This window comes from Macaca fascicularis, chromosome 7, assembly GCF_037993035.2.
Source record: "Macaca fascicularis isolate 582-1 chromosome 7, T2T-MFA8v1.1".
In the NCBI taxonomy this organism is placed as follows: Eukaryota; Metazoa; Chordata; class Mammalia; order Primates; family Cercopithecidae; genus Macaca; species Macaca fascicularis.
The window spans coordinates 30,653,449-30,677,964 of record NC_088381.1 but is presented as its reverse complement, the minus strand read 5'-3'; the positions used below and the strand labels follow the sequence as shown (position 1 = coordinate 30,677,964).

The window sequence follows — 24,516 nt, the reverse complement described above, 5'->3', positions numbered from 1 at the left end:
GAGAAATGGAGAGGAAAGAGTGAAAGAGATTTTGTCTTGCAGCTTAGGTACCAGCTTGGCCACAGTGGGGTACAGGACCCAGAGTTCTTGGGGTCTCTGATTCCATGCCTTGGTTTTTGGACAGCATTTCTGGACCTTCCCTGGACCAGATGGGAGCACATTGCTTTGAAAAAGGACCTCCAGGCTTGGCAGCATTCACCACAAGCTGACGAAAGGGCCCTTGGGCCTTGAATGGACATTGCAGCCAGGTAGTACTTAACTATGAATCTGGGGCAGTAGTGACCATAGGGAGAGACACGTCTTCTTGTGGAAAGGGGATGGAAAGTGAGTAGGACTTTGTCACATGGTTGAGGTGCCAGCTCAGCTGCAGGAGAATAGAGCACCAGGTAGATTCCTAAAGTTTCTGACTTCAAGCCCTGGCTCCTGGATGGCATCTCTGGACCCACTAGTGATGAGAGGGAACTCACTATCCTGAAGGGAAGGACACGAGCCTGGCTGGCCTTACCACTTGCTTATTGTGGAGCATCAGGGCCTTAAGCAAACATAGGTGGTAGCCAGTCAGTGGTTGACAGGCTTTGGGCAAGACCCAGTACTATACCGGCTTCAAGACTGATCCAGTGCCTTACCAGTGGTGGTCTGGGCACAGCTGTACTCACCTAGCTGTGGTGCTGGACCTGGGCATTGCTGAGCTCTCGGGGGCTCGGGAAGCCCCCTTGTCCCCACAGGCTTGGAAGTGCCTGATCTCACTCCCTGGCCTCTACCCACTCCCTGTGCCTGGAAAAAGCACCATATGTTCTCACTCTGGGCCACTTTTGGAACAAAGCTGAAGCCAAGCCTGGAAAGCTGTTGTGACTTGGCTGTTGTGTGCGCACTCAGGGAAGTCCTGACACACCAGCCCCCCTTCCCCCTCAGTCTCCCTCTGAAGAGTTAGGCACCAAAGAGCTCAGGGAGAGTGGGAGGGGGTGCCGAAGGTGGCTCAGCATGGGCTGGCAGGTGCCCCTTGGCACAAGCAGCCTGGGTGCCATAAATGTCATGTTGATGGCAACAGGCAGGCTCCAGGGTGGAAAGGTGTGGGTGTGTGGTGAAACTCCATCTTCAAGTGAGGGATGGCTTGAAGCCTGGGGACTGGGCTGCCAGTTCCAGGGGGAGTCCACAGTCAGGAGTAAGAACTTATGGTGCTTTTTGCAGGCCCACCCTTGGCCACCCATGGACCAATCAGCACACACTTCCTCCCTTCTGAGCCCATAGAAACCCTGAAATCAAAACGATCTGCCTGAGGAAAGGAGCTGCCCACTTCAGGTCTCCTGAAAACCATTCAGCCACTCCATGAAGCTCCTCTCTGCTCACTCTCCAGCTGTTTGTGTGCCTCATTCTTCCTGGACAAAGGACAAGAATTCAGGACCCACTGAATGGTGGGACTAAAAGAGTTGTAACATAAACAAGGCTGAAACATGCCCCCTACTCTTCCCTGCTTGCCACGTTGTGGGTAATGAGAAGGAGAAGAGCTGCTGTCCTCCAGGATCCCAGACCTAGGGACTCCTTGAGCCAAGAGTCTAACACACTTTTAGGAGTTCTGCAGTTTCTGATGTCTCCAAGCTTTCAGGCACCACCATGATCCCCCTGTCCAGACATAGGTGCCTACAGTACAAGTCACATGCAGTACATCTGGTCCAGCTGTAGCATCTCACAGAGCCAACATGTGTGCTGGTGCCTGGATCTGCCTGCCCTGCCTCAGCAGCCAGCCTCAGCTTGATTGTACACAGTGGCTGGACCCCAGGCTTGCTCTCCAACACATCCTTTGCCACTCTGCACCTGGCTTGTCCTTGGCTGGTGTAGGATCTGGGCCAGTGGCATAAGCTAAGCACAGTTAGTTGGGGCAAGTGGATGGAACAAGGTGAGTGGTCATAAGCAATACTCAAGCAGAAGGTGCTGGTGGCCAGAGGTTTCCAGCTAGCAAAGTGACACTCCAAGGATCCTGTGACACTACAAATCAATGAAAGTCCAGGACCAGATGGATTTACAGCTGAATTCTACCAGAGGTACAGAAAGGAGGTGGTACCATTTCTCTGAAACTACTGCAAACAATTGAAAAGGATGGACTCATCCCTATCTGATTTTATGTGGCCAGTGTCATCCTGATACCAGAACCTAGAAGAGATATGACAAAAAATGAAAACTTCAGGTCAATATCTCTGATGAACATTGATGTAAAAATCGTCAATAAAATGCTGGCACTGAATTTAGCAGCACATCAAAAAGCTTATCCGTGACAATCAACTTGGTTTCATCTTGAGATGCAAAGTTGGTTTAACATACACAAATCAATAAATGTAATTTACCACATAAACAGAACTAAAAACAAAAACCACATGATTATCTCAACAGATGCAAAAGGGCCTTCAACAAAATTCAACATTCGTTCATGTTAAAAACTCTCAATAAACTAGGTATTGAAGGAACATAACTCAAAATAAGAGCCATTTCTGACAAATCCACAGCCAAAATTATACTGAATGGGCAAAAGCTGTAAGCATTCACTTTGAAAACTGGCACAAGACAAGGATGCCCTCTCTCATCACTCCTATTCAACACAGTAATAGAAGTTCTGGGCCAGGGCAATCAGGCAAGAGAAAGAAATAAAGGTATTCAAATGGGAAGACAAGAAGTCAAATTGTCTTTGTTGGCAGATGACATAATCCTGTATCTAAAAACTCCATCGTATCAGCCCAAAAGCTTCTTAAACTGATAAGCAGCTTCAGCAAATTCTCAGGATGCAAAATCAATGTCCAAAAATCACAAGCATTCCTTTACACCAATGACAGACAAGCAGAGAGCCAATTCATGAATGAACTCTCATTCACATTTGTTACAAAGAGAATACAATACCTAGGAATACAGCTAACAAGGAGTAAAGGGCCTCTTCAAGGAGAACTACAAAACACCACTCAAGGAAGTCAGAGAGGACACAAACAAATGGAACAACATTCCATGCTCATGGATAGAAAGAATGAATATTGTGAAAATGGGCATACTGTCCAAAGTAATTTATATATTCAATTCTATTTTCATTAAACTATCTTTCACATTCTTCACAGAATTTAGCAAAAGCTATTTAAAAATTTATATGGAACCAAAAAAGAGCCGAAATAGCCAAGACAATCCTAAGCAAAAAGAACAAAGCCGGAGGCATCATGCTAGCCAACTTCAAACTATAATACAAGGCTATAGTAACTAAAACAGCATGGCATTGGTTAAAGAAAAAGGTCACATAGAGAACTCAGAAAAAAGACTGCACATCTACAACCATCTAATCTTCAATAAACCTGACAAAAACAAGCAATAAGGAAAGAATTTCTTATTTAAAAAATGGTGCTGGGATAACTGGATAGCCATAGGCAGAAAACTGAAACTGGACCCCTTCCTTCCTTCCTTACACATGATATAAAAATTAACTCAAAATGGATTAAGGACTTAAATGTAAAACCCCAAACTATAAAAATCCTAGAAGAAAATCTAGGCAATACCATTTAGGACATAGGCACAGGGAAAGATTTCATGACAAAAATGCAAAAGCAATTGTAACAAAACCAAAAATTTACAAATAGAATCCAATTAAACTAAAGAGTTGTTACAGGCAAAGGAAACTATCGTCAGAGTGAACAGACAACCCACAGAATGGGAGAAAATTTTTGCAATCTATCCATCTGACAAAGGTCTAATATCCAAGGTCTATAAGGAACTTAAACAAATTTACAAAAAAAAAAAAAAAAAAAAAAAAAAGAAGCAAAAAAGTTGTGGAGAAAAGGAATGCTTTTACACTGTTGGTGGGAATGTAAATTAGTTCAACATTGTGGAAGACAGTATGGAGATTCCTCAAAGATCTAGAGGCAGAAACATCATTTGACTCAGCAATCCTATTATTGAGTATATACTCAAAGGAATATAAATCATTCTGTTATAAAGATGCATACACTCATATGTTCATTGCAGCACTATTCACAATAGCAAAGACACAGAATAAACTCAAATGCCAATCAATGATAGACTGGATAAAGAAAATGAGGTACATATACACCATGGAATATTATGCAGCCATAAAAAGAAATAATGTCCTTTTCAGGGATATGGATGGAGCTGGAAGCCATTATCCTTAGCAAACCAAGGCTGAAACAGAAAACTAAATACCACATGTTCTCACTTACAAGTTGAAGCTTAACAATGAGAACACATGGACACAGTGAGGGGAACAACACACACTGGGGCCTGTTGTGGGAGGGCTTGGGGGAGGGAGAACATCATGAAAAATAGCTATGCCTGCTGGGCTTAATATCTAGGTCATGGGTTTTTCTGTGCAGCAGACCATCATGGCTCATGTTTACCTATGTAACAAACCTACACATCCTGCACATGTACTCCAGAACTTAATTTTTTAAAAAAATTCCAGCACATTAAAAAAAAAAATCAGAGCAGAAATACATAGAAGTTAAACAAATAATACAAAAGATCAATGAAAAAAAGCTGTTCTATTGAAAAGATAAACAAAACTTACAACCCTTTATCCAGGCTAAATAAGGGGGAAAAAGAGAGAGAGAGAGAGATTGAGGGAGAGAGAAGACACAAGTAAAACTAGAGGTGAAAAGGGAAACATTACAACCAATACTACAGATAGTCAAATGATCATTAGAGGCTACTCTGAGCAATTATATGCCCATAAATTGAAAAACCTAGAAGAAACTAATAAATTACTAAACACATAAAACCTACAAAAATTAAACCAGGAAGAGATTCAAGACCTGAACAGACCAATAACAAGTAGAGAGATTGAAGTCGCAATGAAGTGTGTCTGAGCACAGAAAAGCCCAGGACCTGATGACTTCACTGCTAAATTTTGGAAAACATTTTAAAAAGAACTAATGCCAATCTTATTCTAACTATTCTGAGAAACAATATAGGAAAGTGAATACTTTTAGACTCATTCTATAACACCAGTATTACCCTGATACCAAAGCCAAAGACACATGAATGAAAAAAGAAAGTAAGAAAGCCACAGGCCAATATCCCTGATGAACACGGATTTGATGCAAACATCCTTAACAAAATACTAGCAAACCGAATTCAACAACACATTGAAAAGATCACTGATCGTAACCAAAGATGATTTATCTCAGGGACACAAGGATGGTTCATCATACCCAAGTCAGTCAATGTGATACATCACATCAACAGAATACAGAACAAAAACTATATGACCATTTCAATTGATATTGAAAAAGCATTAGATGACATTCATCATTCTTTCATTATAAAAGCCTTCAAATCCCCAGAGGGAACAAACCTTAACACAATAAAAGTGCCAAAAATACAACAGACACACAGCTAGTATCATACTGAATGGGGAAAAACTGAAAAACTTTCCTTTAAGATCAGTGACACCACAAGGATGACCACTGTCACCACCATTATTCAACATAGTATTGGAAGTCCTAGCTGGAGTAATCAGAAAAAAGATATAAAGTGCATCTAAACTAGAAAGGAAGAAGTCAAATTATCTTTGTTTGCACATGATATGATCTTATATTTGGAAAAAGCTAAAGACTCCACCAAAAAAACTATTAGAATTGATCAACAAATTTAGTAAAGCTGCAGGATACAAAATCAACATACAAAAATCAGCAGCATTTTTATATGCCATCAGCAAACAATATGAAAACAAAATCAAGAAAGTAATCTCATTTACAATAGTTACAAATAAAATGAAACCCTAAAAATTAACTTAACCAAATAAGTGAAAGACCTCTATAATGAAAACTACAAAACATCTATCCTAGAAATTGAAGAGAACACCAAAAAAAAAAAGGAAAAATATTCCATGTTCATGGATTGAAGGAATTAATATTGTTAAAATGCCCATACTACCTACCCAAAGCAACCTAAAGATTTAATACAATCCCTAACAAAATACTAATGCCCTTCTTCACAGAAAAAAAAAAGCCCCCAAATCCTAAAATTTATATGAAACTGCGAAAGACCACGATAAGCAAAACTATCCTGAGCAAAAAAACAAAATAAAACTTAAGGAATCACCTTACCTGATTTCCAGTTATTCCACAGAGCTACAGTAACCAAAATAGCATAGTACTGGCCTAAAAACGGACACATAGACCAATGAAACAGAATAGAGAACCCATAAACAAATCATACATCAACAGTGAATTCATTTTCAACAAATGTACCAAAAAAACACATTGGGGAATGGAGAGTCCTCTTCAATAAATGGTGCTAGAAAAACTAGATATCCATATATGGAAGAATAAAACTAGACTCCTGTCCCTCACCATATACAAAAATCAAATAAAAATGGATCAAAGACTTAAATCTGAGACCAGAAGCTATAAAACAACTAGGAGAAAACATTTGGGAAATTCTCCAGGACATTGGTCTGGGCAAAGATTTCTTGAGTAACACCCCATAAGCACAGGCAACCAAAGCAAAAATGGACAAATGGGGTCACATCAACTTTAAAAGCTTCTGCACAGCAAAGGAAACAATCAACAAAGTGAAGAGACAACCCACGTAATGGGAGAAAATATTTACAAACTATCCACCTGATGAAAGATTAATAATCAGAATATGCATAGGGAGCTCAAACAACCCTATAGAAAAAAATCTAATAATCTGATTAAAAATGGGCAAAATATCTGAATAGACATCTCTCAGTGAAGACATACAAATGGCAAGCAGATATATGAAAATGTGCTCAAACATCACTGTTTATCATAGAAATGCAAATCAAAATTACAATGTGATATCACCTCAACCCAGTTAAAATGGCTTTTATCCAAATTCCAGGCAAAATGAATGCTGGCAAGGATATGGAGAGAAGGGAATCCTCGTTCACTGATGGTGGGATTGTAAATTAGCATGAGCACTATGGAAAACAGTTTGGAGGTTCCTTAAAAACTGAAAATAGAACCACAGTATGACCCAGTAATCTCACTGCTAGGTATATATGCAAAAGAAAGGAAATCAGTATACTGAAGACACACCTGCTGTCTCATGTTTATTGCAGCACTGTTCACAATAGCCAAGACTTGAAGCAACCTAAATGTTCATAATCAGATGAATAAAGAAAATGTGGCACCTATACACAATGAAGTGCTATTCAGCCATAAAAACCAATGAGATCTTGTCATTTACAACAACATAGATGGAACCAGAGGTCATTCTTTTATGTGAAATAAACTGGGCACAGAAAGACAAACAGCATATGCTCACTTATTTGTAGGAGCTAAAAATCACAACAATTGTACTCATGGAGACAGAGAATAGAATGATGGTTATCAGAGGCCGGGAAGGGTAGGGGTGGGTAGAGGAGGGATGGGGGAATTGTTAATGGGTACAAAAATATAATTGGATAGAATGGACAGAATCTTGTATTTGATTGTACTATAGTCAACAATAATTTATTGTACATTTTAAAACAGTTGAAATAGTATGATCGAATTGTTTATAACACAAAGAAAGCACACATTCTTGAGTTGCTGGATATCCCATTTACCTTGATGTGATTATTATGCATTGTATGCCTGTATCAAAATATGTCATGTATCTCATGAATATCTATACCTACCATGTACTCACAAAAATTTAAAATTTAAAATAAAACAAAAAATTTCCCAAAAAACTCTCAAGCAAATTTTTCAAAGAAAAATCTTTCTGATTTTGGGACAACAGTGTGCCATTCCACAAGAGAACAGTTGATAGTTATTTGGCTAATATCACAGACTAGCTATTTTCTATTAGAAATCAGAAAATGTGTAGACTCTGTATCTGAAGGAGTTATTGAATTAATCAAAGACTGTGGGTCTGAGAAAATGCATAGTGTTTCTGTTTATTTCTGTGTTGCCAAAACAATTGTTTGATAGGTTCATGCAATTAATCTTTTTTTTTTTTTTTTTTTTTTTTTGGTTAGCATTATTGAACATTAAAGGAAGGTAAAAGATAACCAATCATTCTAAACTCCTCTTCTTTGATACAGCTCTATTCTGTTAGACTTTTACAAACAACTCTTTGTATTTATTTAGTTATTTGATGATATACCTATGAAAACCTATTTGCATTTTTGCCTAATGTATTTTATATACATTTAATACGATTTTCCTGATGACTATTATAGACTTCATAATTTCCACCTGCTAAATATTAGCTATTCAGAGTGTGTTATCCTCCCTGCTCTTTTTAATTATTGCCAACACTGAATATTTGTGTCTGTACAATTGATGATTCACTTTCCACAAGCAATTAATCACCAATTCCTAACAATTTTCTGATTTCATATTTTGTCAGAGCTATAACACCATCTCTCTTATTTTATATAACATTGTGCAAAAAATAAATTATGACACTGTGTTTCTTAGCAGTTAGAATTTAAATTTAGGTCGCTCATAAACGGACATGAAAAATCTATGTATGACAGACTTTTTTTATTTATCAACCATTTTTGTCAATACATGAAAGGAAAATATACAGAAAATAACTTGTTAACTTATTATTAAACTTCTGATTCAGAGTCGCAATCTTTGGAATTAGACTTCATCAGAATTGTCAATGCGTGGGACGTTTTCCAAAATACTGTCCTCAAAGCCATCAAGAACATCTGTGGCTTAGCATCACATAAAATAATACACCATTATTGACTTTTTCATCCCAAGTAGCAAACCACTATGCTACAGGTTTTGATGTTGATAGGTTCTCAATCTTACCAATAGCACCAAAACAGGCAAACAAGCCTCCTACCCTTCCCCTAATCATCCTTATTTCTTTAATGAAACAGTAAGACATTGCAGTTGTTTAGCATGCCACCAGCAAAACAGTCAAAATGTGATTCTTTCCCAGTGTACTTTTAACTACATTTACAAGTGTGCAGGCAATGAAACTCTTACAACCTTTGTTAGGTTACCAATATTTTTAATAAACTGTCAGTTATTAAGATGCATTTCTGTTTTTTATAATGTATTAAAAATGTATGTTGTAGAATTGTTACAATAGGATACTTTGCCATCTGTCACCCTCCTGAAGCTCCTCATCAATAGTGCCCTATTCCATCTCTTGCATTCTGACCTGATAGCCCAGCTTTTCTCTGTGATTTTTCTATAACACAAAATCTATGTCATTTTTATATTCAATATCCCTGGTTGCTTACAGGATACACAACAAACCCCTATGTATCCCAGTAAGGCTTAATTGCCCCTCATAGCTCATCTCTTTCGACTTCTGTCTTTGAGCTTCATTGTTTCAGCCATCCTGAACTCCTTGAAGATTTCTTGGAGGTATCATACTATTCCACATTTCTCTGTTTTTGCTCCACCATTCCCTCTACTTGTACTGGCTTCCTCACTGAGTAGCAAATGCTAACACCTACTTACCATTCAAGTAAGACAGTAGCATCACACTCACTGATCTGTAAGTATCTCCTCCCTATCCCCAGGTAAACTTCCTCCCTATCTCTGTAACCCTTACCTTCAGGAATTCTCAGTGGAAACAGATGGGGAATGAGGGGAGAAAGAGGAGGAGAAAATTATGTCTCTTTTCCCTCATATGCTTTGCCAGCACCTGCAATGCGTTGAAAGGTAAACATTTGTAACTGACAGGAGGATGTTCTACTTTTTGGTTGAAATGGGGCAGAAAAATGTCTGAGAACAATTGTTCTAAGTCTTCTGTCATAGCCCCTATAAAACTGCATTCTGTTTGTTTACAGGGAATGTCTCCACTATAACACATAATTTTTAAAAATCAATAAAATGATCTGACTCATCTCTACTTTCCTAGAAATAACTCTGGCATGTAGCAAGGATGAATGAAAAGTTGAGGTGCAAGTGAATAGGCCTTGACTTTAGAGGGAAGTGATTTTAAGTATTCCATGGTTCTGTTTTAAAATTTAGATTTTTGGCCGGGCGCGGTGGCTCAAGCCTGTAATCCCAGCACTTTGGGAGGCCGAGACGGGCGGATCACGAGGTCAGGAGATCGAGACCATCCTGGCTAACCCGGTGAAACCCCGTCTCTACTAAAAAATACAAAAAAACTAGCCGGGCGAGGTGGCGGGCGCCTGTAGTCCCAGCTACTCCGGAGGCTGAGGCAGGAGAATGGCGTGAACCCGGGAGGCGGAGCTTGCAGTGAGCTGAGATCTGGCCACTGCACTCCAGCCTGGGCGACAGAGCGAGACTCCGTCTCAAAAAAAAAATAAAAATAAAAATAAAATAAAATTTAGATTTTTATCTCGGAAATGATACTTGGAAAGAGCAAGATGGAAGCCTACAAACCTGGCAGAGGTCAGAGACCTCACACTAAAGAGGGTTAGTCAGCAAGAACTTAAGTCATAGGGAAGAAGAGAAGAGCCTGAAATTTCCTAGGTCAATAAATATTTTTCATCCTCTACAAATCTATCTACTATGGAAAATGAAAAAAAAATTACTTGCCTTAAAGCATCTTTGGGAGCACTGATGGAGATAATACATTGAAGTAGATTATGTATTACTGGTAGCAATTATTTGATCAGAGACTTGTGCAGACAGAAACAAAATTAAAGCTGATTGAATGTGTGCTGGCCCACCTGCTGCCCTCTGGTATTTACAATCATCCAAACTAAGGAACAGATTAATGAAAGAGCCTCTGGCAGACATGAATTTGTAGGTAACTATCTGCATAGGGAGTTAAAAGAATAGAAGAGCAGATTGCCAAAGTTGTGATCACACCCCCTATTGTATTTTTGGCTGTGTTAATTTCCTCTTCTGACTACGCTTTGGTCCAGACTTTCTTTCCTCTACTGATCCGTGTTTGGCACCTTAGCTCTGATGATGCTACATCCTGGTTGAGATGCTTCCTTGCCTTGCCCTTATCCACAATCCTAGTCTCAGTTATTTAATTTCACATCAGACAAGAGTTTCACAGATGACTCCATCAAGTTTATTTTTCTATAAACCCTAATCTCTGAAAAACACTTTGATCCTCTCAAATATCTTTCTAAGTCCCATCTCAAAATGGAAATAAACTTCAAAGAATAAAGCTCCTCCTCAGTACTATTTGTTCCAGACTCTCACATCTTCTCTCCATTAACTCCTAGATATCTTAACTGTTGCTGTAAAGCAGAATGATTTTCCGTATTGGAAACCACACATAGTACTCTAAAGTAACCTGATGATCTCTTTGGAGGGAACCACATTGGAAACCAACATGCCATCGCACAGTAAGACCAGTATGGGTATAGTTCTTTATGTGTTGTCATGATCACTAATCCCTTGGTTGAAAATAAGATGATGTAATTGGCTTAAGTTCAGAGGCGATGGTTGTACGAAAAATATATAAAATTACCCTCAGCGGAACAACAATGTTCACGCTTGTGAGGTAAGGGAAAAATGAAACTTAAATAGGGCATAGAATATGCATTTCTTTCATCTTGCTCATTCTGGGCATGTATTAATAAAATACTGAACTAACTGGCATGTTGAATTGCCCATCATTTTTAAATATTTTCCTTGATTTCTCTCTGTGTCATATTTTCCCTCTCTGGCTTTCTCTCTAGTAAATTTGTACAGGAAGTGACTCCATTGAAGTGGGGAAGGAGTATGTGTTCTGCTGAGTGCCGGGAACACACTGGCTGCCAATAAACAATTTTTTAAATGTTCTCAAATATTTCACAAACATGCCAGTAATTTCAAGCCAATATACCCATTTCAGAACCAATTATTTTCCCTGAAACGTTTTAGCTGTTTCCTTGTCTCTGTTTTATATGTTACCATCATTTACACAAAGAGGTTTAAAATACTAAATAACAGCTAATCTGAGTTATAGAATGGAAGCAACCTAAAAAATGATATATTCCAATATTCTTGTATTTTAAGGATGTGGAAAATGAGATGCAAAGAAAATAAATGCTTGTGCAAAATATCCAGGTTATTGGCAGCAAGCTAAACATAATCCGGGCTCCAGACTGTCACTGCAGTCCTGTCGTTTCCCCCCTTCTTTGCCTCTAGTATCCAAGAGATATCAAATCTTGTCCACTTTCCTTCATGTACACACTCTCTCTCATCCTCACATCCGCTCTCATTTGCATCTTTATATTTGGATCACCACGCACATTTGTTGTGAATTTTATTGTGTTATGCCTGGAACTCTTTTTGTTGACTTTCTAATAATCACTTTCCCCATCTCCAGCTTATCCCAGTTTCATTTCATGTTGGACAAAACGGCTGCATCTATCTTCTGTAGGTATGTAGCCATGAAACTGACATGATTAAAGTGATGTTTGAAGAAGACTAGTCTGGCAGTGCTTTTCATGATGGATCGGAGGACAAATAAAGGAGAGAGGGAAGTGGTCTCAAAGATTGTTGAAACAATCCTGGATTCCTTAATGGGCTCCTTAATGAGAGTCTTGACGGAGGTAATTTCACCACTATTTTTCTCAACCCCTCCATTCCACTTCATGAACTCCGGTAAAACTCCCTATTCAAACTGCCATAATATTTTAAAGACTAGATGGCCTCACTGTCAAGGAGAGGCTTTGTATTCTACTAAATTACTTTCTCTTTTCTTGTGCATTTGACCTATTAAAGCTGTATAATACTCCTTAACACTTTAGGCAGGCTTTCTTTCAAACCTTTCTTCCTTTGAAACATGGTTTCAGAAGTGCTGACTACCTCGTTATTCATCTTTACATTATTTTCTAAAGGTAATGCCATTTTGTAAAGTTTTCAAAGAGTGGGAGGGGACATGAAGGATACACTATCCTGATGAGAGATGGAATTTCAAACTGTATTTCCAGTAATGAAAAATATTTTTCATAGAAAAACAAATAACCAGATGGTCCTAGGTTTTTGGTATAATGAATTGAGGAAGTAAAAAAGCCCAGATGCAGCTTTCAACACTCTCCTGAAGGTTTTCTCAACGTTGGGCTTGGGAACAAGGACAGTGTCAGGGATTAACTTTTAACAAGTCAATTACAATATGTACCTTCTAGGACTCATTTTCTTTACACATTGTTTGTCAAACAGACAATACAGACTTTTCTAGAGTCTGCGATTCCCTATACCAAAAGCCTTACTCTCTCCATAATGCTCTGTGCGCCTAAATTAACCTCAGACATTATTACGTGCTACAGAGCAGAAAACAAAAAATGCAGCCCCAAATCTTTCTCATAATAACAGCATCCACTATTTTTTTGAAAACAAAAATGCCTTTAATTAAAATTCATGCTATTTATGGTCTCAATTTAGGGTGTTCGTTTTTAAACATCTAAGTCACACTTCTGTGGTTTAAAGCTATAGTAAATATGAAATTGTGTACATTAATGTTCCTTGGTTGGAAGCTAATTTTCTTAGTGCTCTCTTTCTGAAAAGTCTCAGCAGTCATTTATACATAGATTTTTAAAGTATGATCATTCATAATTAATGAAAGACCAGCTTCTTCATAGGTTTTACTTTAAAGTCATTAAATAGAATCAAATATCCAACAGCAAAGAAACTATATTTCTTAAAGCTGAAACCTTCTATTCCTTTTAATTACACTGTTCTTTAGAAGTATGCGGCATATGTAAACCCTAAAATGTTTAATAATCCCTCTTCTATCACTAATGAAAATTAGCAGTACCTGACAGCAGAGAATAAGAGAATAACACTATTAAGCGATTGCCAGACTTTCACAGCCCACCCATCTTATTATTAGGCAGTTTCTTGCATCCTCTTTTATAGTTTCACAGTTCCAAGGTGACTGCAACAAAAAACATAACTCAGACTTTAGCTCAGACTAAAGACACATCTCACCCAGTAGTTTAGGTTTGATTGATAGTACCAAGAATGCCCTTCCAGGTCCTGCTCATTTCAAAGACTAGAGAAAGAAAGGAATAAAGAAAACTACTGCCCTGTGTATCTCATCAGGAAGTTAGCCTATTCACAGACAACTGAGCCAAGCTCTGGTTGTTTGTTATTCCATGGCTGTCTCATTATTTTAAGAGAAATTATGGAATGTTTAGGGTATAATTAAAATATAATTTTTAAAAAGCAACAGCTGTACATTAGGTACTGTTTTAATGAATTGCCAATTAGGGAATGGGTATTGGAGGGATGCCAATTGACCCAAACAGGCAAGGATAAGATATAATAATTTGTAGAGTCAATTTTTTAAAGTTGCTCTGACCATCAATTTGCAATGTGTTATTTCTCTCCCTTGGTAGCTCCATCTGTGCCTTTGCCTCCTTGGATGTGTGATCCCAATGCCTTTGGCTGGTAAACTTCCGGGGCCATTGGATTACAGAAAATTCCTTCACCTCTGAAAGTTTCCAGCAATACTACCTTTTAGGTTGGCAAGTTGGGAAATGTCTTCCCAACCTACCTATCTGCTAGAAAATAACAAACCTGGCCGGGCGCGGTGGCTCAAGCCTGTAATCGCAGCACTTTGGGAGGCCGAGGCGGGTGGATCACGAGGTCAGGAGATCGAGACTATCCTGGCTAACATGGTGAAACCCCGTCTCTACTAAAAATACAAAAAAAAAAAAAAAAAAAAAAAAAATTAGCCGGGCGTGGTGGCGGGCGCCTGTAGTCTCAGCTACTTGGGAGGCTGAGGAGGAGAATGGCGTGAACCCGGGAGGCGGAACTTGCAGTGAGCCGAGATCACGCCACTGCACTCCAGCCTGGGAGACACAGCGAGACTCCGTCTCAAAAAAAAAAAAAAAAAAAAAAAACCTTTCCCCTTTTGGACTGCTTGATATAGCTCTATTTTGGTTATATGCAATTCAGTGCTTTATGATTACACGCACTTGTACATCATTCACACATCTCTTCAACAACTTGTCTCTTTAAGGTCAAGAATAAATGTATGTTCTCCATGTAAAAATAATTTGTCTGCAACCCATGAATGTACTCAGAGGGGTAACTTCCCAGGACTGTGCAAATGATTAGAAGCTTACAAAGTTAACAAGACTTAAGTGCATGTTCTTAAGTAACTATCTATTAGTTGAGAATCCATTTCACCTTGCTACCACTGCATTCCATTTATTCCTTTTATAACACACATTAAAAACTGTGCTAAAGCTGTCTGTACATGTTTGATTTTCACTAGATTTAAAAACCCTTCCAAAATAAGAACTATATAAAATCTACTTTTCCTCTCTAGTATTTAGCATAGGATTTTGCACATATTAAATACTTAATAAATAAGTAATGAAGTTAATGAATGAAAGAATTCTTTTCATTTTTAAAAGTATTATTTTTAAGAGACAAATAATAATTATATATATTTACAGGGTACAACTTAACGTTTCAATATATGTAAACATTGTGGAATGATTTTTTTTTTTTTTTTTTTTTTTGAGACGAGGTCTTGCTCTGTCGCCCAGGCTGGAGTGCAGTGGCACCATCTTGGCTCACTGCAAGATCCACCTCCCGAGTTCATGCCATTCTCCTGCCTCAGCCTCCCAAGTAGCTGGGACTACAGGCAGCAGCCACCACACCCGACTAATTTTTTATATTTTTCATAGAGATGGGGTTTCACCGTGTTAGCCAGGATGGTCTTGATCTCCTGACCTCGTGATCTGCCTGCCTTGGCCTCCCAAAGTGCTGGGATTACAGGAGTGAGCCACCATGCATTTTTTTTTTTCTTGAGATGGAGTCTTGCTCTGTCCCCCAGGCTGGAGTGCAGTGGCCTGATCTCAGCTCACTGCAAGCTCTGCGCCCCAGGTTCACACCATTCTCCTGCCTCAGCCTCCTGAGTAGCTGGGACTACAGGCACCTGCCACCAAACCTGGCTAATTTTTTGTATTTTTAGTAGAGACGGGGTTTCACTGTGTTAGCCAGGATGGTCTCGATCACCTGACCTCATGATCTACCCGCCTCGGCCTCCCAAAGTGCTGGGATTACAGGCGTGAGCCACCGCCCCGGCCGATCATCTTTTAAAACACTTCTTACAAAAGCAAAAACATGCATATACACACACATTTGAAAGTCTTGAGTAATTCGAAATTAAAAGATTGTCCAAGTTTTCTTTTCTGCCTCAGGGTTTGAAGCAAAGGTTATTATTCTAACCGGTATGATTCTCTGAAAATTGAAAAACAAATGAATTCATTATGTCTCTAATCCAAAATGTTGTTCTTACTGTGCTTAGCATAGTGGCAGTTTGCCTTCTCAAGGCCATCAGGGGTTAAATAGAGAAAAAGTTACTATTTGTTCCTAATGGGTATGCCTTGCATTTTCAGGTACAGTTGCTGGAACTGAAATTGAGCTTTCAAAAACACACACCCAACCAAAAGGTAATTTTAGCTGTCTCAAAAGGACATATCCATCTATGTTTCGTTTAATGTGTAATCAACTCTACTAGCGACTGTCAAACTGGTACTGTAGTCTGGAAGCACTTTTTAAACCCAGTAGTTAAATAAACAAACAGACTGACATAGATCCAACTGGGGTTGAGGGAGAAGAAGGGAGCCAAACTATGTAGATTTGGGACATTTGGTTGTGCTGGCTGGAGAAGCAAAAGAAGACTTTGTTTATTCTTCCCAGATCCCACAAGGAGCATGGTATTGTGTACATAATTTAACAGTCATTTTTCAATATACATTGATGTGGGAGCTGGTTTCCTGTGACTGTATATGATTCTCTGGACTTAGATAAGAATCAACTGAACAGTAGAATGTAAGTAGAGTCACTTAAAATCAGGCATGTTTCTGAAAATAGTAACATAAAAATGATACAAACATCCACCTGAATTTTTCCTTTGTGTGCATGCCTGCTTGGTGTTTGTCCATAACACCTCTCCCACGGATCTCTCCTCAGCAGTTTGGAATGATGAAAGCTTAGCTACTTACTATTTTGTGACTATTTTACCTTGGGAAATGAGGTAAAGAGAATATATGTCAAGTTTGTTTGTAAATTTCAAGCACTATGATAATGGAACAAAAGTAGCAATGTTGTACCCAGTCAGCAAGTGCTGGTCCCAAAATACATTAGTGCTCATAACTTGGTCACTTAGCTGCCTTGTGTAAGCTAAAGCATTTGAGCTACTGACAATTAGGACCCTATATAAAATAAATGCGTTGTGGGAGTGAATAAGTCAGTAAGACGGAATCTCCTCTTTCTTACCTTACAACCCAGGGACAATGTAAGAGGGAGGAGCAGACTTTTGCCTCTATAATAATAACATTGGAAGGGATGAAAACTAAGGCTGCATCCTGACCTGAGTCCTACTCACAGGGTTGAGAGTTGTAATACAAGCTCATTTCCTTTGATTCTTCTGTAGACTAAGCAATGAATGTTAGATCTGCCAAATATGGATATCCCATGAAATCCCACGAGCACTGCACCGGACACCCTGTTCATATTGATGGAGAACACTGGGACAAAGGATGGAGCTTTGTGGGGGAGTGAACTTTTGGTGTTATTACTTCCACTTTGTACACCACAACCAGTGGTGCACTGGAGCTAGCCCTGTGGTTCTAGAGGAAGAGCAAACTGTAGACATATTTCCCTAACTCCACATTCAGAGATAATCACACTGATAGCTTGAAACTGATCATAGTAGGATAACTTGAGACAAGGAAAAAAGGCAAATGCTACAAACAGGGCTTTTTTTTTTTTTTTTTTTTTTTACTACTTGAATAATACTTACAGGTATTAAACATTTACCAGCACACAACTAATCACAAGTCTTGCTAATATCCCAGTAAGGAACTCCTATAATCTGTCACTTCACTAACTGAATTTTCATTCTCTTTTATCTCTATCTTTGATTGCCATGAACTCTTGGCATCATTTTACATAATATTTACAGAAATATTTGAGTTCTTTAAAATCAGTATCTTTCTCAGAACTTCAACTGAAAGGGAAGCCAGCATAGAGGTACACATAAATAGTTGTGTAATTTACAGTGATGACTTCAATTCAGTGCTCCTTTGAGATGATTCCCTGGTCAAATTAATTCACTTCAGCATTCACTGAGATCCTACTATAATACCTAGCCTACTAAGTGCTATAGAGTGCTGGGAGACAATTCTTCATGGGTGTCCTGCATTTCTGTACATCTTGCTAGTGGAGGCTCTGACTGTCTTTTGTAGTATGTACTCCTCCGGAATAGAGGACAGATGTGTTTGCTGAGCAATATAATAAATATAATGTCTCCCCATGAAGCAAAGTTTGGCTTGATTTGTTGAAGTCCACTGTGTGTCCTGCATCCACAAAGGCCCACCTCCAAGTCATCCTGTGGGTCCTGGGACAAGGGAAACCATTGTAAACAAGAAGCCAATGCTGCCTGCTTTGCTGTGAATAATAAAATCCTTTGTCTCTGAGATTTGTATCAGGATTAGGGTATTTTCTGCCAGCATCCATGCAACTGTGGCAGACTAACTAGATAGCTTTTAAGTAGGGTAAAATATCAGAAATTCATAGTTCTTAAAGTAGAGAACATAAAACAAGTTTATTCTTGACCTTAAAGAGACAAACATATAAAGAGATATGTGATGAAGCATAAGTGCAATGTAATCATAAGGAATTGAACTTCATATATTCAAAATATATAAAGCTATATCGAATGGTCCAAAAAGGAAGAGATTTTTATAATAAATGCTTGAATCTCTCATCATGAAGTATTTTGACACAGCATTGCATTTCAGTACAAAAATAAATATTTTGTGCCACACAGTCCTCATTTATGACCATGCTTCTTACATGGGAACATTAATCATCTAATTAGTGACAAAGTAACTGATTTAGAGGGCTAATATAGAAATACCTTTAAATAAAATAACAAACAAGAAAAATTAACGCTTGTTTTGTTAGACCATACATATTATATTCTATATATTATATATTATATATAATACATCATACACACATATATTATATATACTATATGTAATATTGTATATAGTATTATATAGCATATATAATATATATTATATATGGTCTAACATATATAATATATATGGTCTAACATATCTAATATCTAATATTATATATTATATTGTATATTAGACTATACATTATATATTAGACCATATATTATAATATATTATATATAATACTATATACTATATATTACATATAGTATTATATATAGATAATATATATTATATATTATATATATTATATTATATTTATATTATATATAATATAAAATTAATATAAAAATATATAATTTATATATTATCTAATATATATTATCTATCATATACTATGCATCTGTTAGACCATATATATTATATATATTATAGTATATATTATAATATATAAATTAAATACATTACATGTAATATATACTATATATTATAATAGTATATAATAATATATACTATAATATATAATATATCTAAGACATTATATAATATATAACATATATTATATTTTTTAACAGTAGCTAAATATATGATTTAACTACTGTAAAACAAAATTTATTATATATTATTTATTACATATATTTTGAGATATATATTATATATTATATAATCATATTATATATTATAAATATATAAATATATACATAATATATATGATAATATATATTTGTATATAATATAAATTTTATATTATATATAAATAATAAATATATATTTATATATTATATATAAATAATAAATATTTCTTTCATTTGTGGAGCAACTATATGTCAGGTACTGCACTAGATTTTTCATGAGTATTCTTTGCAATACTAACAATAACTTTTCAAGTATGAATTATTATTTCTAACATATAGAGGAGGAAATTGTGTTTCACATTAGTTAAATAATGTTTTTCAAAGCTAATATAGTTAGGGAAAATTGACTCAAAAATATTCAGTAGTAGTTATGAAACAGTGTCTTACATATACCTTAAATAAAATAAATATATGTTAACATCTACCAGATACTTTTTGCCTGTATTATCTCATTTTATCTTATTTAATTCAACCTAATATATAAATTAACTATCCCAATTCTAAAGAAGTTGCACTCAATTTGTTGGATCATGTTGACATTAAAATCAAAATGTATAATTGCTGTTTAGCCGATACTAAGAGGTAGAACCTTCTAGATAATTGTACACATAAAACATTTACATTAAATGTCAGCCTGATGTGGAGGCTCACACCTGTAATCTCAGCACCTTAGGAGGCCAGGGTGGGCCGATGGTTTGAGCCCAGGAGTTCAAGACCAGCCTTGGGAATATGGAGAAATCCTGTCTCTACCAAAAAAATACAAAAAATTGGCCAGGGATGGTGACTTGTGCCTGCAGTCCAGCTACTCAGGAGGCTGAGGAAGGAGGATCACCTGAGCTTGGGAGGTCAAGTCTGCAGTGAGCCGTGATTGTGCAGTTGTACTCTAGCCCTGAGTGACAGAGTGAGCCCCTGTCTCAAAACAAAACAAAACAAAAAAACAAAAACCTAAAATGTAAAGGGTCAATTCAGGATACACTTCACTCTATGCCTGAATCCCTAGACCACTTGGCTTAGTGTATAACTGGAGTATAGAATCGTGGTTGCAAGTTGCTTATACTCTCCTTGCAAATATCAAATAAAGTAAAATATCAAATAAAGTTAATACAGAACTTCAAATACCAGAGCTCTTCTCCCTTCTTTGGGTTTCTAAGACATTTACCCCATCATGCTTCCAGTTCTACTCTGAAATCCTCCCTCCTCAAGCGCTTAAATCTCCATATAGCTGAACATTTACACAGAGTGAGAGGAGGAGCAGAGGACCTTGGAGACCAGTTTGTAGTACCCAAGAGAGACTTCCTTTCAGGACAGGAGTACTGAGCCATGACAAAGGCTAGGGCAAGGCAGTCAAAGTTTAGGTGACATGGTTTGTTAGCCATGGACTTGCTTTGCATAAAGGAGTTAATGTTTCTCTTTTGGAGACTTGCGTCACACACAGACAGGGTTCTTGCGTCATTTTGGCTTACCTGTGTTGACAAATGGGATAAGCGTAAATGTAGTGGGGTCAAAATAATATACAAGTGAGAGAACTAAAAAGTTATTTTACCTCAAAAGTACTATAGTTTGTGGCTATTTATTGTATGGGATATATAAGATTTTTTAAAACTCATCTTTTCAATGAGACTTACATAACCTTACCATTCTATTTAATACTGCTCCTTCCCTGCCAAAATTTACCCTGCCTCAGCACTTCCAATCCCTTTACTCTGGTTTAGTTTTCTTCTTTTCATAGTTCTTATGACCATCATACACACATCATACACATAATATATTTGCGTTTATTATCTGCCATTTCTACTTAGAATTCAAGCTCTGTGAGGGCAAGGGTCTTTATTACCAAATGCCTTGAATAACACCTAGCACATAGTAGTTGCTCAATAAATGTTATGGGAATGAATAAATGAGCAAACAACCTTGAAATGTTCAACAATAAAAAATTATGCAGCCCTTATTATTTGACAGGTACTGTTATAGCTACATACACACAGTGATTCATTGAATCCTGCTATGATTTGGCTATTTGACCCCTCAAAATATCATGGTGAAATGTAATCCCCAGTGTTGGAGGTGGGGCCTTGTGGGAGGTGCTAGTATCACGGGGCGGGGGTCATCCCTCATGAATGCACCATCCCCTTGGTGTTAAGTGAGTTTTGCTCTGAGTTAATGTGAGCTGGTTGTTTAAAAGTATGTGGCACCTCTTCTTTCTGTTCCTGCTCTCACCACGTGACATGCTTGCTCCCCATAACCTTCTACTGTGATTGTAAACTTCCCAAAGCCCTCACCAGAAGCTGAGCAGATGTTGGTGTCATGCCTTTTGTACAGCTTTCAGAACTGTAAGCCAATTAAATCTCTTTCTTTAAAATAAATGTTCCAGTTTAAGTATTCTTTTTAATAGTGACACAAAAATAGCCTAAGACAAAGCCACACAATAAATCTTACAAGATAGAACTACTATTATGCTTATTTTCTACATTCGCATACTAAAACATAGAGATGTTAAGTATTTTGTTCCAAAATCACACAACTGGCACATATAAAGCTCAGATTTCAACCCAATCAGTCTGCTTTCAGAGTGCAACTCTTGATCACTACAGTAGTGAATGATGTTCATGACAGGCATTGAGTCATTTTAAGAAAAGACATATATCGTGTTCTGAATAGTTTAAGAAGTCAGAGATGTACAAATTTTTAGAAAAATATCTAGTCAAAATTATCCCCAAATTATCCCCATTATAGGTACTACAGTTAGCTGGATAATTAACTTACATGAATTATTCCATTCCCTCAAAAACTTAATTGTAAAATGCTAGCAGGCATATTTCTACTTCCACAGTTTCTTCTCCTTCTCTCCCTCCCCTAAGTTCAAGATTGGGCAGCTATGTGTGGTGAGGGCCTCATGCTCCTTCTGCTCATGGCAGAAAATGAAAAAGTGCAAAGAGATCACACGGCAACCGAGGCCGTGAGAGAAAGAAAATAAGAAATTTACACTATTTTTAACAAACAGCTTTTTTTCTGGAACTAATCCATTCTCAGGAAAGCAAGAACTCCCTCACCTTAAAGGAGAGCATTAATCTATTTATGACGGCAAACACCTCTCACGGGCCCCACCTCCCAACACTGCCACATCAGGTTCTGGAGAGGCTGTGGAGAAATAGGAACGCTTTTACACTGTTGGTGGGAGTGTAAACTGGTTCAACCATTGTGGAAAACAGTGTGGCGATTCCTCAAGGATCTAGAACTAGAAATACCATAAGACCCAGCCATCCCATTACTGGTATATACCCAAAGGATTAGAAATCATGCTGCCATAAAGACACATGCACACGTACGTTTATTGCGGCACTATTCACAATAGCAAAGACTTGGAATCAACCCAAATGTCCATCAGTGACAGATTGGATTAAGAAAATGTGGCACATATACACCATGGAATACTATGCAGCCATAAAAAAGGATGAGTTTGTGTCCTTTGTAGGGACATGGGTGCAGCTGGAAACCATCATTCTCAGCGAACTATCCCAAGAACAGAAAACCAAACACCGCATGTTCTCACTCATAGGTGGGAATTGAACAATGAGATCACTTGGACTCTGGAAAGGGAACATCACACACCGGGGCCTATTATGGGGAGGGGGGAGGAGGGAGGGATGGCATTGGGAGTTTTACCTGATGTAAATGACGAGTTGATGGGTGCTGACGAGTTGATGGGTGCAGCACACCAACAGGGCACAAGTATACATATGTAACAAACCTGCACATTGTGCACATGTACCCTAGAACTTAAAGTATAATAGGAAAAAAAAAAAAAAAAAGGAATCAAATTTCAACATGAGTTTTGTTTGGAACGAACAACACTCAAATCCTTGTAATTATCATCATCATCATCATCATCATCATCATCATCATCAATAAAATGCCACTGCTATCTTACCTTGGTACAATGCATTGCATGAGGATGCTTCCTCTCTGCTACTGTGAGATCCAAACTTTTATTTAGGACCTGGGGTATTTTTGCTACTTAGGGTACCTTGGGTTTTATTTTTCCATTAGGAATGGGTTATATCTTAACAACCTCAGCACAACCCTTTATTCTGGGAGATCTAAACACAAGCCAAAGTTATAGACATCTGACATTCATGAATTGTGTTCTTGCCAGAGCAATTTCATAAGCCAAGAGCTCCTGACATGCAGTTTCACTTCACTATAATTTTCTAGACTAGGATTGTTTGACCACACTGAGTTGACTCTTTACATTCACTCTTAGTATATCTATTAGAAGTGCCATGAGGCTGCCATTTTCACAATATATTGGCTGACAAGTGCCAAATATCTTTAATACAATTTACTATCTGGTTTACATAGAGTTATATACGTCAGATATTTCCTTCACCGGATCCTAGTTTACTGCCCAGCTGTGAGGATGATCTGTTTTGTCTAAGGAAGTAGAAGCAAGGTGATAGAATCCTTATATACTACATGCATTGATTAATGGTTCATTCTGTAATAACCATCAGCCATTTAAAAGTCAAAACAAGAGAAACAATATTCCAGTTGTCAACCATTTTCTTTCAGAAATGCTAAGTCTCACTGAACTATTTCAAGAAAGTGGAGCTGATTTCAGAATAATTCCAATGCAAAAAAATCTGCAAACTTTTTCTGTTATCAAAACTTTTATTTATATAAACAATCACTTGACTTGATTGGAGGATGAGGGATAGAAGCCTTAAGATGAGTTAGGCAGGGGATAATGGGTGGCAAGTGACTAGTGCAAAGAGAAGGGAGAGACACTTACAGGACAGAAAGAAAAACAGAAAAAAGTCACCTACAAATATTTTTAGGAAGGTAATTTCTGAGTTTTTGTGACGTGCATAACATCAGAAATAACAATTTCTTTATGTGATTATTTACTACAAATCCACAATCTTTTAAGCATTAATACTATAAAATTACTGATTTCATTATGTTATTTTTAAAGAGAGGAAATCCTTGATTAAAACTAAATTATACCCTAATCTCTTCAAAGTAACAACTTATTAGTTCAGCTAGAGAAATTTGTGCTTAGATATGCTG

The 24,516-nt window shown here is 37.4% G+C and overlaps 1 protein-coding gene across 1 annotated transcript in view; it reads right to left on the bottom strand.

Moving 5' to 3' along the window:
- Positions 1-24,516, bottom strand: part of UNC13C (unc-13 homolog C) — a 649,809-nt gene that overhangs the window by 413,989 nt on the left and 211,304 nt on the right. The window lies entirely within an intron of this gene.